General features: G+C 36.7%; 1 non-coding gene across 1 annotated transcript; it reads left to right on the top strand.

Moving 5' to 3' along the window:
* Nucleotides 1-320: 320 nt before the first annotated feature.
* LOC145135289 (small nucleolar RNA R71) lies at nt 321-427 on the top strand. Its single transcript, XR_013719751.1, has one exon. It is a non-coding gene; the product is annotated as a small nucleolar RNA R71 (small nucleolar RNA).
* Nucleotides 428-5,749: the final 5,322 nt, after the last annotated feature.

The raw sequence follows: 5,749 nt of genomic DNA, 5'->3' as shown, positions 1-5,749 counted from the left end.
TCCTTTGTCAAGTGTAGGCCACTACATCTCTCGCAACCAACTCGAATTGTATGAATTGATTGGTCCATTTGAGTCAATCTCCTATCCATAGTGCTAAGCATTGCCATCACAGCAGCCATCTCTTCAGTTTGTGTACCTCCACTGCCTTTCATTCCATCGCGTCTGGGTTGTGATACTCATGAGAGTGCTTTGAAAATTCTTCAACCAGCTCCTTGGCCTGAATTGGGTTCTTCTTTGTTAGTGGTCCTTGTGAATCAAGGAGGTGTCTAGTCATGACATTCACCCCATCATAAAATATCGACATTTCTTGCTGAAGATTCAGGTCATGTTGAGGACAATTCCTTAACAACCCCTTGTAGCGCTCCCAGGCCTCGTATAATGACTCCCCCGGATTTTGCTCAAAGTTGGCAATTGCCTTCTTGAGTTTAGAGATTTTGGAGGGTGGACAAAACTGATCTAGAAATCTCTCGCGCAATTGGGCCCATGTGGTGATTGTACCGGGTGGGAGTGCCTTTAACCAGTCTTTTGCTGCTCCCTTGAAAGTGACTGGTAGCATCCTTAGCAAAGCTGTCTCCCTTGGGATATTGGGAGTATTAAAATAATCCGCAATATCGTTCACCTCGTCTAAGTGTTTGAAAGCATCCTCGTGATCCTTCCCGTAAAATGGGATATCCTTAAGTGCAGTAAGGATATGTCCCTTCAACTCGAATGTGGCATTGGCAGGAATCGTAGGATGTACTAAACCCGGCCCCACATAATCTCGAATGCGCTTCTTGTAGTCCCCCATGGCCATCTCATCAATGTTTGCCATCTCATTCTCCAGCTCGTTCTCGGGTTCACTTGTTTGTAATTCAAATTCAGGCTCGGTATCGTACGCGGACTCAGCTTGGACGGGTATTTGATCTAAGTGTTCAAGCTTGCTCTTGTTCTTTGAAGATGAACTTGACTCCTCCGTTTTCTTCCCTGACTTCTTTGAGAACACTGATTTGAACTCTTGTATAGGTGTCTTCTTTGGTGTTTGATCTTCTTTCACGCTCTTATCCTTCTTTTTGTGAACTCCTGAAATAAGAAAAGAAAATAAAACGTAAAACTGAACTAAGAAAAAGGAAACAAAAAATTGTGAATCATAGGTGTCACGTCGTGGAAGGATACTCCACGTCGTGACTTCTGTAAAAAAAAATAATTAAAACTATGCTTATAAAAATAACTTTTTTGTGGGTTTTACCCCCAAAAAAAATCGATTAATCTAAAGCAAATAAATAAACAATAAACTAAGCCGTTCCCCGGCAACGGCGCCAAAAACTTGATGTGCACGGAAGTACCCACTAATTTTAATATTTATAACCTAACAAACTTAGACTAACTATGCACTTGTAGGCAGTGTACCTAGTCAGATTACAGTATAGCTTAGGTAAGTCAGGTGTCGATCACAGGGAACGGTGTTATTAATTAATCTATTTACTACTAAATTAATCTAATTATTAACAAGCTAAAAAGGGGGTTTTTATCTGATTTTGCTTAACTCAAATTCAATCAATAATTAAAAGACACTCTTATCTAGTTCGAATCCACTTCGTCCTTACGGCTAGCTAATAATTATGGATTATTAAGTTGGATATTATCTATTAGTAATTTAGGTCTAAATTTACCAATAGTTAATTAATTCATGTAAAACTATGTATGGTCACACACAATTAAACACAGAACCAATTATGTTTATGAATATGCTATGTAAGATTTATCATGCAAACACAATTATGGTCATAATATATGTTCTCTAGCACAGCAAGGTTAATTACTTCAATTACTAACTAAGATTTTGGTCGATCCTAGCTCTAGCAATTCAATGTTCACTAAATTACTAGGTTATCAAGTTCATGCAGTTAATGGTCACTAAGCTACACATAACATGAGTTTAAGCAATTTAAGCAACAGCATGAGCATGCTAGGTAACAATAAATCAAACACAAGCAATTCACCAACTAACTAAATCCATGTAAAGTTATGCTATTCATAAGTTTGAAGCTTCATCTAGCTAGATAAGAGTAGCTAGATTCAGCTGCTCATAGTAGCATCTAACATATAAACACAACTCAAATAAGAAAACATGTCTATAAGCATCAAACAAGTAAACGAATTATGAACTTTTACTCTTTTTGGTGTTGAAAACCCTTTTCCAAGACCTTGCTTCTGCTGTAAATCGCCTCCTGGAACCTCTTCCTTCCGCCAAAAGTCCCCCAAAACGTAATGGAGAGGGGTTTATATATTTTCTGGAAAATCACGTTCCACGTCGTGGCAGGAAGCTCCACGACGTGACTTCAGGAATTATCTGTATTCACCAAGGATTCTTTCTTCGCGTACTTATCTTCTGAAAAGATCGATTCCACATCGTGATTATCAAGTTCACGTCGTGGCCCCAGTATATTCCGTGAATTACTTCATCTTTTATGCTTCAAGCCTCCAATGTTCCATAAATTGTCACTTCTGGTCCCTTTCTTCTAAAATGCTTTATTTTGGCTGCAAATAACATTTTATCCTTATAAGTACCATAATTCTATGCAAATAACCAAAATATTAAATAAAATGTAGATCAATATTGCCTAGAACTATGTATAAATATGGCAATATCATTAATGCATTAGGGTCTTTAACAAGCTTAATTTAACAAGTTCATCAAATAACAATCAATCCAAACATAAATTAATCCATAGGAGCAAACTTATCTACCCTAAACAGAAACTAACGTAATTAGTTCATAATTACAGCAGATAAAAACCTAAAAATGAATTCAATAAAACCAAACATAGTTCTATTCAAAGATAGAGTGAAAAAGTAAACTTATGTTGCCTTAATCTTCTTAGAATTGAGAATTAGGGTTCTTCACGATTTCCAGAGCTCCAGATGTATTCTTGATCGCAAGGTAACTCCACCAGGATTCTCTAACCAGCCTCAATTCGGGAATGTGACTTCTATTTATAATATTCGGAAAACAGGGTCTACTCGTCGAGTAGATAACCGACTCGTCGAGTCCCCTTTATGGAATCCGTATACGGCAAGGACTTTACGTATTCCTTGGCAAACCTTCATGGGTACTCGTCGAGTAGACGTCCCTACTCTCCGAGTAGCTTCAGGATTTGACTCTTTTCTTCATTCTTCAGTTCTCGAGCTTCCGATCGCCTCTCCTGCTTCCTTTCACTTCCGAGCATATCTTTTGGACTGGAAATACAATTTAAACACTATTAAGTACATTTTGTCCATAATTTGCAAATAATTAGCTAATAAGTAATAAAAATCTATACTAAATATATAGCTAAATATGCACATATCATGTATCCCAAAATCAACCAACTTCACTTCATTGAATTTAATCAAATCTTTTACTTGCTTACTTGTCATATTTACATTCTAGCGTAGCTTTAATTTTCTCAAACAATAAAAAAGAATTAAAACCCCATATTTTATTTTTACTCTTGTTTTACAAGTACTTGAACACGTGATTTACATAGAGATTTAAATTGAACCAATCTCCGTGGATACGATCTCTTTACCACTATACACTGTTTTAATGTGTAATATTTAGGGTATTTATTTTGTTGGCCTCGAAAACGACCATCAACAGATATCAAGGGAAACCTGGTAAAGCTCACTGAACTGCGGTAAAGAACATTCTTAAGTACTTGCGGAGGACTAAGGATTGGGTCCTTACCCTCGGTGGGAGTGATGACTTAAGAGTGACAGGGTATAGTGACGCCAGCTTTCAGACCGACAGAGATAATTTCCGCTCTCATTTGGGCTAGATATTTACCTTAAATGGAGGAGCAGTAACTTGGAAAAGTTCCAAACAGGAGACTGTAGCTGATTCAACGTGCGAATCAGAGTATACAGTAGCAAGTGAAGCGTCGAAGGAGGCGATATGGCTAAGGAACTTCATCGGAGACCTTGGAGTTGTACCATATGTAAGGGAGCCTATAGAGATTTTCTGTGACAACGAGGGTGCGGTCGCCTTAGCCAAGGAACCAGGGGATCATGGCAGATCCAGGCACATTGACAGAAAATATCACTTCATAAGACATCGAGTAGAAGGACTCCTCGTAATGAAGGGGGTATCGTCAGAGGAGAACCCAACAGATCCCCTCACGAAGGGACTGAGTAAGGTTAAGTACTCGCAGCACGCTAGGAGTATCGGGCTGAATGACAATATTAGTTTCAGTTATTAGATAGATATTTAGAAACTTGTAATAGTTTAAATGTAATTGACATTTGATGATTGAATAAAAGGAGTTTTTATTTATTTATAAGTAAAGTTACTATCTTGTGTCAATTGTTTTGCTATTGTTTCATTTTGCATGTTTTGACTTCCAGAATAATAAGATTATTCAAACCATCCACAGTCGATCATACTTTGGAAGTAGGTATGAAAGTAGACTATCATGAGTGGGTTTTTGTAAGATTGTCTAAGGTGTTAGACATAGCAAAAGTTTGCTACAAACATTCATGAGTACGCTTGAAATAAGATTTGAGTATTGGACTAAACCCACACTCACATGAATCACTTCATGGAATTTATAACGAGTGATTGTGAGATGATAATATCGTATAGTCTTCAACCAAGATATATGAGTTGTTAATTATGAGTTGGTTGTACATTAATAGTGCGAAAATGCATTAGTAACTTGATGTTATAAAACGTGTTGTTGTGTATGATTTAACGAGTAGTTAGTACAAACATATAAGTCGAAGTTTATCTGTTCCTTTTATCCTAAGAGGATTAAAAGCGATATCTTGGGCCCCTCGATGATTTTGTTTTGACTTATGTGTCGGGCCCAGTCAGGACTCAATTGATGTGTTCAATTAAGTTCTATGTCAAACAAATCAGAAATCGGGAAACAAACTGTTGGACAATGAGTATGAATTTATTCCATGTCTTTGTCCACACGATATCTTGAAGAACAGAGGATTATATGATCCCTTATCTAATGGACGCGTCAGAGTTCAACAACAGCTTTTAGAGAGCTACGATTTTAAATCGGATTTTGAAGTTACATTGACAGTTATAGTTATTAATCCAAGTGGGAGATTGTTGGATTAGGTGTTTAAGCCATAACTATAATTGGTATGTACTTGACCCGATAGTAGCATGATCCATTTCGGGTTGCCTTCACCAGAACAATTTGATAGATGGATATTTGAGAAAGAGGTTATTTATGATTTATTAATATATTATTAGAATAATATATTAATTGAGAAATCATATTATTTAATTAGTATTGATCAAGAATTAATTTGGAATTAATTTAGTGATCAAAAGAGACTAATTAAATTAACAGGGACTGATTATGTAAATCAGTGATACATATGGATTGGGTTAATGATCCATGATTGATTTGTGATGGGCTAAGCTTATGGGTTAGTCCATGAAGTGTTAGTTCAAATCAATTGTTGGACCATAAGCTTAAGTGTAAGAATTAGGGTTAAACATATGACTCTTGGAATTCTACACTATAAATGTATACCCTAAGCCCTAAAATCGACCACCCTTGTATTCCAAGAAGAGCTAGCCGATTTTAGAGTCTTATAAACCTCTCTCTTATTCATCTAATTGTTTATTGGTGTTTGTGACTTGTTTGAGGCATCACACTTGGGGTGCTAAGCTCTCTTAAGGCCAAGATTCTACAAGCTACTACACAAGGTAGTCTTTTAACTAGTTTTTATGATTCAAATATCACCTTTGCATGCTAGTTAGGCTTCA

The sequence above is a fragment of the Lactuca virosa genome, chromosome 8 (genome assembly GCF_052849685.1).
Source record: "Lactuca virosa cultivar CGN04683 chromosome 8, Lactuca_virosa_CGN04683_v6, whole genome shotgun sequence".
NCBI classification, from domain to species: domain Eukaryota; kingdom Viridiplantae; phylum Streptophyta; class Magnoliopsida; order Asterales; family Asteraceae; genus Lactuca; species Lactuca virosa.
Note: the sequence above shows the minus strand (reverse complement) of the source record. Positions and strands in the feature narration are given on the sequence as shown.